The sequence below is a fragment of the Aegilops tauschii genome, chromosome 4, assembly GCF_002575655.3.
Source record: "Aegilops tauschii subsp. strangulata cultivar AL8/78 chromosome 4, Aet v6.0, whole genome shotgun sequence".
In the NCBI taxonomy this organism is placed as follows: domain Eukaryota; kingdom Viridiplantae; phylum Streptophyta; class Magnoliopsida; order Poales; family Poaceae; genus Aegilops; species Aegilops tauschii.
Genome location: NC_053038.3, coordinates 344044088 through 344053812, shown reverse-complemented (window position 1 = coordinate 344053812; position 9725 = coordinate 344044088). Strand labels below are relative to the sequence as shown.

The window sequence follows — 9725 nt, the reverse complement described above, 5'->3', positions numbered from 1 at the left end:
GCGCGGTGCCGAACTCTGGACAAATCAGGTTCATGCAGTGGCCGTTGTCGAGGCAGTAGCTGAGGTTGACGACGGCGGCGGAGCTCGGGCGCTGGAGCGACGCGAGGTGGAAGACAGAGACGAAGATGCAAGGGGGGAAAGTGAAAGGGACCCATGGCCTTATTTATAACATCGAAAGGATAAGTGGCATGCGCGGGAATTGAGGAGGCAAAAAAATGGATATGTGACAGCGCGGACGCCTCGATTTTCGGAAGTTCATTAAAAGAGAAGATATATTAAAGATTTGGGCCTTGCATAATATTAATGATATGTGACGTCACGGCGGGTTACCACAATCCTGGAAGATGACGTCATGGCGGTTACAAGATTTTGTAAAGAAAAGATAAAGGATTTTTTCCTAAGTATTGGAAGATTGATATGAACAAGTTCACATCAACCTGGGACCTAATATTGGGGATATAACTATAGGGTATGACCCGCCTAGGAGGGGCCGGGTCATACCACTGGCAGTTCATCATTAACAAGCCCATGAAGATGTTAAAGATGGCGATTCACGAAGCAGGCTTACTGGAGATCCGGAAGCCCAAAGGCGACTTAAGGCCCACAGGTGTAAACCGCCATGTATGTGTAACTTGTATTATAAGGCATGTGTAATTAGTCACCGAGCCGGACACGTTGTATGAGCCGGCCGGGACTCTGTGAGCCACTAGGCGTCAACCTGTGTATATAAAGGGACGACCCGGCGGCGGATTAGGACAAGAAAGAAAGGATCGAAATCTAGGTTAAGCGTATTCGCTCCCTGGTAATCGAAACCTAAGCAATAACATCTCAAACTGGATTAGGCCTTTACCTTCACCGCAAGGGGCCGAACCAGTATAAACTCCTTGTGTCCTTTGTCCCGCTTAACCCCTTTAAGCTAACCTTGTTGCGATGGCTCCACGACTAAGTCCTTCTGCTAGGACATCTGCCGTGACAATTCCACGACATCAGGTGTCACTTGGGAGCCTCCGTCAAGATTGTGGAGTTGAACCAAGGAGTTTGTAAGGGCAAGGAGATCGCCTACTTCGTGAAGATATACCCTAGTGAGGCAAGTCCTTCGTGGGCGATGGCCATGGTGGGATAGACAAGGTTGCTTCTTCATGGACCCTTTATGGGTGGAGCCCTCCGTGGACCCGCGCAGCCATTACCCTTCGTGGGTTGAAGTCTCCATCAACGTGGATGTACGATAGCACCACTTATCGAAACCACGCCAAAAATCTCCGTGTCTACATGGCGTTTGCTCCCTCCAAACTCCTTCCTTTACCTTCATATGCAAATGTTTTACATTCCGCTGCTATACTCTTAGACTTGCATGTGTAGGTTGATTGCTTGACTTGTGCTAAGTTGCTAAAATATGCCAAGACTTAAAATTGGGAAAATGCTAGATTTTTATTTAATCAAGTAGTCTAATCATCCCCTTTAGACATACTTTCAATCCTACAAGTGGTATCAGAGTTTTGGTCTCCATTTGCCTTGATTTCCATAGCTTTTGGTGATCATAGCCTTGGTTTCACAACCTAGAAGAGTATGGCGTCTAGCGAGGAAAATTACGAGCGTAGAGGTCATTACTTTTGATGGTACTCCCTCCGTCCGGAAAAAGTTGTACGAAAAACCCCTCGCCTTTCCTCCGACAAACCACGCGTCCCACCGCGCCTGCTCTGTCGCCTCGACACGCGCCGGCCGCCGCCTTCTCCGTCGCCTCGCCGCCTGCTCCGTCCCCTCGCCGCCTGCTCCGTCGCCTCGCCACGCGCCGACCGCCTTCTCCCCCTCGTCTCGCCTCTTCTCTTCGCCTGCACCAGGCAAGCGGGAAAGGATCCCCTTTTCTGCAAAGCCCGCGACTTGGCGCTCATGTCCCCGTGAATTGCTCCAACCACATGCCACTGCTCCGTGCTCGTCTAGCCGCTGCCATACGTACGAGCTGCCTTCTTCGCTCCACCGGCTTCTCGTGGTCGCCGCCACCGCTGCTTCTGCTGCTTGTCTCCGTCTCCTGCATGCTCGACAAGGTACCGCAGGTCTCCGTCTCCACCGCTGCGGCCGTCTGCTGCTGGTCTCTTTCTTCATGGATTTTCTTGCTTGCTTGTTTGTTCTTTCTGCTGAAGAAGGCGAGCTGATTTTCTACTCTTGGTTTTTGCAGTGATTGGAGGAGTTAGTGCCAAGGACTGGACCGGATGCGCCTTGATACATGATGTGCAGCGCCCTTGATCTCAGGTGCGTGATGTGCAGCGCCCTTGATGATTTAGTACGGCTATTGTTCAGGCTATTGAACTAGTCAGAGCAGAGCAGTTTTGTTCTGACTAAATTCAGTTAGAACAAGCTAAGCTTTAGACTGCATAAAATGCTTCAGAACAAAATGCATAAAATTGTAACCAGGGCATGCATAAGATGCTTCAGACAGCAGAGCCCTGAGCTTTATGTCTGAACATTACAGTATATCTGCACCATCGATGGACGTTTCAGAACAAAAGAAAGGAATAAAAGCAATCAATAACCATAGAGGATACTGTATTTTGAAGCTATCACTTGCATTTTCTTCTTCCATTTAAACTGAGTTCAAACATTACAGTAGAAAAGGATTCAATTTCTTTACTGCATAAAAATGCTTCAGACTGCATAAATGCTTCTTTTGCTGTGATAATCCAAAATGCTTCTTTTGAGTACAGTAGTTGTCAAATTTAGCCTATCTTGAGCTTGAGCTTGGGAGTATATTTGTATGTTTTCTCACAATGGTGTACTGAAAATTGCAAGTTATGTTGTAGTGTTTTGTAAATTTAGACTAGATTTGAGCAAGATGAACTGAATCTCGTCAAGCTAATTCAGTGTGTAAATCTAGATTTTTGTCAAATTAACAGTGTAAATTCAGAGCAAGATTTTGTCACTGTCAAAACTGAAAACTTTCGTGTTATGATTGGTAAAGAAAACTGGAGAGATAGTTCAGAGAGAGGAGAAGGACAAGGGAGAGGTTCAGATTCCTCCCAATTACAGTTGGCTCAATAGCAAGGTGGAAAGAAGGGCCCCTGTTCCTTAAGTAACATGCTTAAGGAAAATTTAGTAAATTTTTTCACTGTCAAAACTGAAAACTGAAACATGCAGGATGTGGTGTTAATGTAGTGTTATGCATTTCTTTATCAATCATCCTGATGTCGTCGTGTGGACATGTGGTAGCACCGAATAATGAATTTGTGTTAACACTGAATTGTGGACATGTGGATACTGAATTTGCGTGGACATGTGGTAGCATTTTCTTTATCAATCATTGGTTCATGTAAGTACTCTAGACCTTCTATATATAATCTGAATATATAAAAGCATTTCTTTATCAATCATTTTCTTCTCCAATCTGATAAAGAATAGATGTTGCATTTATGTTCATGTAATCTGAATATATAGACCTTCTATATATAGAAAATGGCAGCATTGGTTCATGTAAGCACTATAGACCTTCTATATAGTTCTCCGGACACATTGGTACTAAAAATTATTCATCTCCTCTCTTGGGGGCAAATTCAACATTTATTTAGAGGAGTAACCTTGCCTTATCAATGGTGAGATAAACACCGATGTTTGTAATAACCTTGTAAGACAGTGATATGGGATATTTTCAGTAGAATCACTAATGGAGATAATGGATAGTGCAAAGGCCAATATGATCTTATTTAACTAATCAAAACATAGCCTAGTTAGCCTTAAGGAATCTGGTGGAATCATATGGCTTGTTTCCAAAATAAATTGATTGATTGTGCACTGAAAAGTGATTGATTGTTTCCCAAAGTTAATTGATTTATTCCAAAAATTGATTGATTGTTTCAAAAATTCGTTGATTGATGTTTCCCGAAGTTGATTTATTTATTCCAAAAATTGATTGATTGTTTCCAAATATCTTCATGCATCTCAGGAGTCGCAGCAGGGGCATGGGTGGGGAAGGAGCAGCAGTGACTTCCCAAACCCCGCACCAGAGTGGGTGGCCACGGCGGGGGCCAGGAAGCGGCGGCGGAGATGATCAATGCGATGAGGAGGAGCCGCCCGTCGAAGCGGTCGCCATGGAGGAGCAAAAACGGCAGATGGGCGGTGGCAGAGCTCGCCTCCATGCGAGCAGCGCATGTGGGCAGGGGCGACGCAGATTGGCAGCGGACCAGCAGAGGCGCAGCAGCGACACAGGTAGGCGGCGGCGCGCTAGGCCCTGCGACGGCTGCCGCTGATGGCTGCGCCTGGTTCCTGCCGCGGGCGACGAGGGAAGGGAGGAAGAAGATGGGGGTAAGTAGCAAGCGATTTAGAATCATAAGGGCTTTTTTGTAAAGTTGCGAATGAACTAAGCCAGAGACAACTTTTCCCAGACGGAGGGAGTACTAATTTCGCTAGTTGGAAGCATAAGATGAAAATGCATATTCTTGGACATAACCCCGCCGTTTGGGCTATTGTGTGTATTGGCTTGCAAGGTGAATTCTTTGATGGGAGAGAACCAAACCGTGAAACAATCGCGAAAGAGTTGAAGATGCTGCAATACAATGCTCAAGCTTGCGATATCCTCTTCAACGGATTTTGCCCTGAAGAATTCAACAAAATCAGCCGTCTTGAGAATGCAAAGAAAATTTGGGATACTTTGATTGATATGCACGAGGGTACCGACTCTGTCAAGGAATCCAAATTGGATGTGCTTCAAAGTCAACCTGACAAGTTCAAAATGATGGATGGTGAAGGTGTCGCTGAAATGTACTCTAGGCTTGCTCTCATCACAAATGAGATTGCCGGCTTAGGAAGTGAAGAGATGACCGATAGATTCATCATCAAGAAGATCCTAAGAGCCTTCGATGGAAAATATGATACCGTGTGCACATTGATCCAAATGATGCCCAATTACAAAGATCTCAGGCCAACAGAAGTCATTGGAAGAATTGTTGCTCATGAGATGTCACTCAAGGATAAGGAAGAGCTTCACAACAAGTCAAGTGGTTCTTACAAAGCCTCAGGTGATGCTCCTACATCATCAAGTGAGAAACAAACCTTCAATAAGGAATTGAGCCTAATGGTGAAGAACTTCAACAAGTTCTACAATAGTAGAAGCAAGGAAATAAGTTCCAAGTCAAGGTCCTACAATGACAAAATATCTTCAAGTCGTGAGCGTAATTGCTACAATTGTGGAAGACCCAGACACTACTCCAATGAGTGTACGCCCCCTACAAAAGAAGAGAAGATTCACCCAAAAGGAGAAGTAGAAGAGAAGAATCACCACCAAGAGAAAGGAGGAGTAGAGATGATATAAACGAAGATCCCCTCGCAGAAGCAAGGATTCGGAAAGGAAGGACAAATCATCAAAGAGCTACACAAAACGAAGACCTCAAGCTCACGTTGGTGAATGGGTATCCGACTCCGACTCCGACCATCACTCCAAGAGAAGTTATCACTCCGACTCCGAATATACTCAAGATGAAGGTGTTGCCGGTCTAGCACTTGTGCCAACCAACTCCTATGACATATTTGACTCACCAAATGAAGGAATTGGAAGATGCTTCATGGCCAAAGGCCCAAAGGTATCACACCCCGAGTATGTTGATTTCAATAGTGATGAAGATGATTTGCTAGGTGATGATGATTTACTTGTTGACAACTCTAGTGATGGAAACTATGATGAACTTGCTATTAATCGTGCTAATCAAGATAAAATGAATGATGATGATAAGAAGGAGATTGAGCGGCTAACTAAAGAACTTAAGTTAGCTCATGAAACTACCTTGGAAGATCATCAAGAAGTTTTAAAGACTCATGAGAAGCTACGCTTTGAAAAGCTCAACCTTGAGCAAGAGCATGGGTTCTTAGCTATCAATGATGATCTTCGCAAGAAAAGTTCTTCTTACATTGCCAAGCGTTTACTCTTGTCTACTTACATGCCACAAGTTAAATCTAGCAACAAGAGAAAGAAAGATTCTTCTTCTAGTAGTAACAATAATCATGTTAAATCCAATATTGTTGCTTCTAGTAGTTCTCTTGATTCCACTAACGATTCTCTTAGCCAAGTTACACTTGAGCAAGAAAATAGCTTATTGAAGGAAATTATAGAGAAAGGTGTTTACAAGAGCCTTGCCGGGAGTAAGCAATTTGAGGAAATTGTACGCAAGCAAGGAAGGCACTGGAAGAATCAAGGTGTTGGTTTTGAACGAAAGTTCAATGCCATGGAGTTGAGTGGGAAGAAGCAATACCCCAAGACGAAGTTTGTTCCTCAACAAGAGAAGTATGATCCTACTTCTTTCCAAGGGACACAAGCTCAAGATGATCTTTCACCACAAGACCACAAGCAGAAGGGCAAGGACAAGCTTCAAGAGGAGATTGATGCATTTGAAGAAGCTCCTAAGGCCTTGGTCAAGTGGGTTCCCAAGAGTACATCAATTTCTACTTCATCAAGTACGACTACAACTCCAAGGATTCCCATCAAGATGATGTGGATCCCGAAGAAGAAGAACTAGAGAGTTCTTGAGGGTGACTCCGCCAACATACTTCACTCATATCATTTTGGCAAGGACAAGTGTAAACAACTTTCACATCTTGCACTAGTCCAAGGAGTCACAAACCCCCTTGTTGGTAAGACAAGGGAGAAGGTAACCTAATGCTTTCATGGACATCATCTTGTGTGAACATCACTCTATGTCTATGGATATCCTTGTTTGTTCCTTGTGGGACTAACCCGTGTAGGTATTGAAAGTGAAACTCACTCCAATGGATTGCTCCAAATGATCTACATCAACATTGAGCATCCACATCTTCAACATCTACATGAAGTCATCATCGACAAAACCCAAGGTTAGTTCATCCCTCTTAGGGGGGATATCACATCTAGGGGGAGCTTTACTCTAACAATTGAGCTAAAGCAACTCTAATGGTGTGAACACAACAATGCTTTATGTAAAAGTGGTAACCACACTTGAGCTTAAACAATGAGTATGACCTATGATCAAATGTTCTCATTTGACTCCTAAGTCAATATACTGATATATAGATGACCTAGTCATCGCCAATTGCTTGATAGATGATAGAGTGTTTGGATATTTCATTTGCCATTTTATTGTGTGAGCATGTTGATTGCATATTTTACTCATTCGTGGACATCCATTTGTTGCTTTGATTGTTTGGCTTTTTCTCTTTCGCCAAATGGATGGACAAGAATGCCAAGGAACTTCCTCTAGCTATCTATGCTTTTCTCGTCTCAAACTCTATTCATGCTACATCACAAAGTTTGATCAAGTCAGATTCGAACCACTCTGTGTGAGGAGCACTCGGAGTCCCGATTCGTCATAGACTTAAACTTCCAAAACCTCTTTGTGCATTTCGGTCTGACCGATCCATCCACTTCGGTCACACCGAGTTCACTGAGTTGATCTAGGTTTTCAATCTCGGTGCAATCGGTTAGAACTTTTCGGTCACACCGAGTTGCAGTAACCGCATGCGATTCTGCATCTCGGTGCCACCGAGTTGTTCCACTCGGTCACACCGACAGGGTCAGGATATATATACCGACGGGTGAGATTTTGGAAATTTCTTCAAAACCCCTCAGCCCGCTTGTGTCCTGCTCTGCCGCCTCGGGTCTCTGGATCGTCCCCTTGTCACCGGCGACCTCCCGCCGCTGGTTTCCGTCGTCGTCAATGGATTTCAACGCCGCCGTTGCCGCCGTAGCGAACTCACCGCCGAACTAGGGTATGAGTTCAACCCCTTGTGCATTCTTTTTACCTCCGATTCTGAGCACAAGGTCAATGCCATGTTCTTTACCATGTATGAGATCAATCTATCCAGAGAAAACATCCATTAGAGGTTTGATTTGAAAATTTAGGGTTATGTTTCCGCCGAACTCATCTCGGACTGACCGAGTTGTAGAAATCGGTCTCATTGATTTGGGCTAGGCCATTGCACTTGCACTTTTCGGTCTGACCGAAAGTTGCAAATCAGTGTGACCGAATTCAACTCTCTGTGAAACCCTAGCAATCTCGGTGTCACCGAACTGTGTCTCGGTCTGACCGATTTCACTAGTTTAGACTCCAAAAGTTGCTTCGGTGTCACCGAGTTTAACAAATCGGTAGCTCCGAAATGCTTTCTGTGGAAAACTAAATCTAAGTTTTTGATTCATTTGTTTTGCAAAACCTGAAGGAAATATGCCCTAGAGGCAATAATAAAGTTATTATTTATTTCCTTATTTCATGATAAATGTTTATTATTCATGCTAGAATTGTATTAACCGGAAACTTAGTACATGTGTGGATACATAGACAAACAGAGTGTCACTAGTATGCATCTACTTGACTAGCTCGTTGAATCAAAGATGGTTAAGTTTCCTAGCCATAGACATGAGTTGTCATTTGATTAACGGGATCACATCATTAGAGAATGATGTGATTGACTTGACCCATTCCGTTAGCTTAGCACTTGATTGTTTAGTTTATTGCTATTGCTTTCTTCATGACTTATACATGTTCCTATGACTATGAGATTATGCAATTCCCGAATACCGGAGGAACACTTTGTGTGCTACCAAACGTCACAACATAACTGGGTGATTATAAAGGTACTCTACAGTGTCTCCGAAGGTACTTGTTGAGTTGACATAGATCGAGATTAGGATTTGTCACTCCGATTGTCGGAGAGGTATCTCTGGGCTCTCTTGGTAATACACATCACTATAAGCCTTGCAAGCATTGTAACTAATGAGTTAGTTGCGGGATGATGTACTACGGAACGAGTAAAGAGACTTGCTGGTAATGAGATTGAACTAGGTATTGAGATACCGACGATCGAATCTCGGGCAAGTAACATACTGATGACAAAGGGAACAACGTATGTTGTTATGCGGTTTGACCGATAAAGATCTTCGTAGAATATGTGGGAGCCAATATGAGCATCCAGGTTCTGCTATTGGTTATTCACCGGAGACGTGTCTCGGTCATGTCTACATAGTTCTCGAACCCGTAGGGTCCGCACGCTTAAAGTTCGGTGACGATCGGTATTTTGAGTTTTTGTGTTTTGATGTACCGAAGGTAGTTCGGAGTCCCGGATATGATCACGGACATAACGAGGAGTCTCGAAATGGCCGAGACGTAAAGATCGATATATTAGATGACTATGTTTGGACACCAGAAAGGTTCCGGGAGGTTTCGGGCATATACCGGAGTACCGGGGGGGGGGGGGTTAACGGAACCCCCGGGGAGTTAATTGGGCCTCATGGGCCCTAGTGGGAGAAGAGGAGGGCGGCCAGGGCAGCCGCGCGCCCCCTCCCCCTCTAGTCTGAATTGGACAAGGAGGGGGGGGGCGCCCCCTTTTTCCTTCTCTTCCTCTCTCCCTTCCTTCCCTTCTCCTACTCCTACTTGGAAAGGGTGGAGTCCTACTCCCGGTGGGAGTAGGACTCCCCATGGGGCACGCCTAGGAGGGCCGGCCCCTCCCCCTCGTCCACTCCTTTATATACGGGGGAGGGGGGCACCCCATAGACACAACAATTGATCTGTTGATCTTTTAGCCGTGTGCGGTGCCCCCCTCCACCATAATCCACCTCGATAATATCATAGCGGTGCTTAGGCGAAGCCCTGCGTCGGTAGCATCATCATCACCGTCATCACGCCGTCGTGCTGACGAAACTCTCCGGCGAAGCTCTGCTGGATCGGAGCTCGCGGGACGTCATCGAGTTGAACGTGTGCTGAACTCGGAGGTGTCGTGCG

General features: G+C 44.9%; 1 long non-coding RNA gene across 1 annotated transcript; it reads left to right on the top strand.

Moving 5' to 3' along the window:
- Positions 1 to 1639: 1639 nt before the first annotated feature.
- Positions 1640 to 4434, top strand: LOC109778700 (uncharacterized). The gene is made up of 3 exons (XR_002236650.4): positions 1640 to 2042; positions 2174 to 2247; positions 3932 to 4434. It is a non-coding gene; the product is annotated as an uncharacterized lncRNA (long non-coding RNA).
- Positions 4435 to 9725: the final 5291 nt, after the last annotated feature.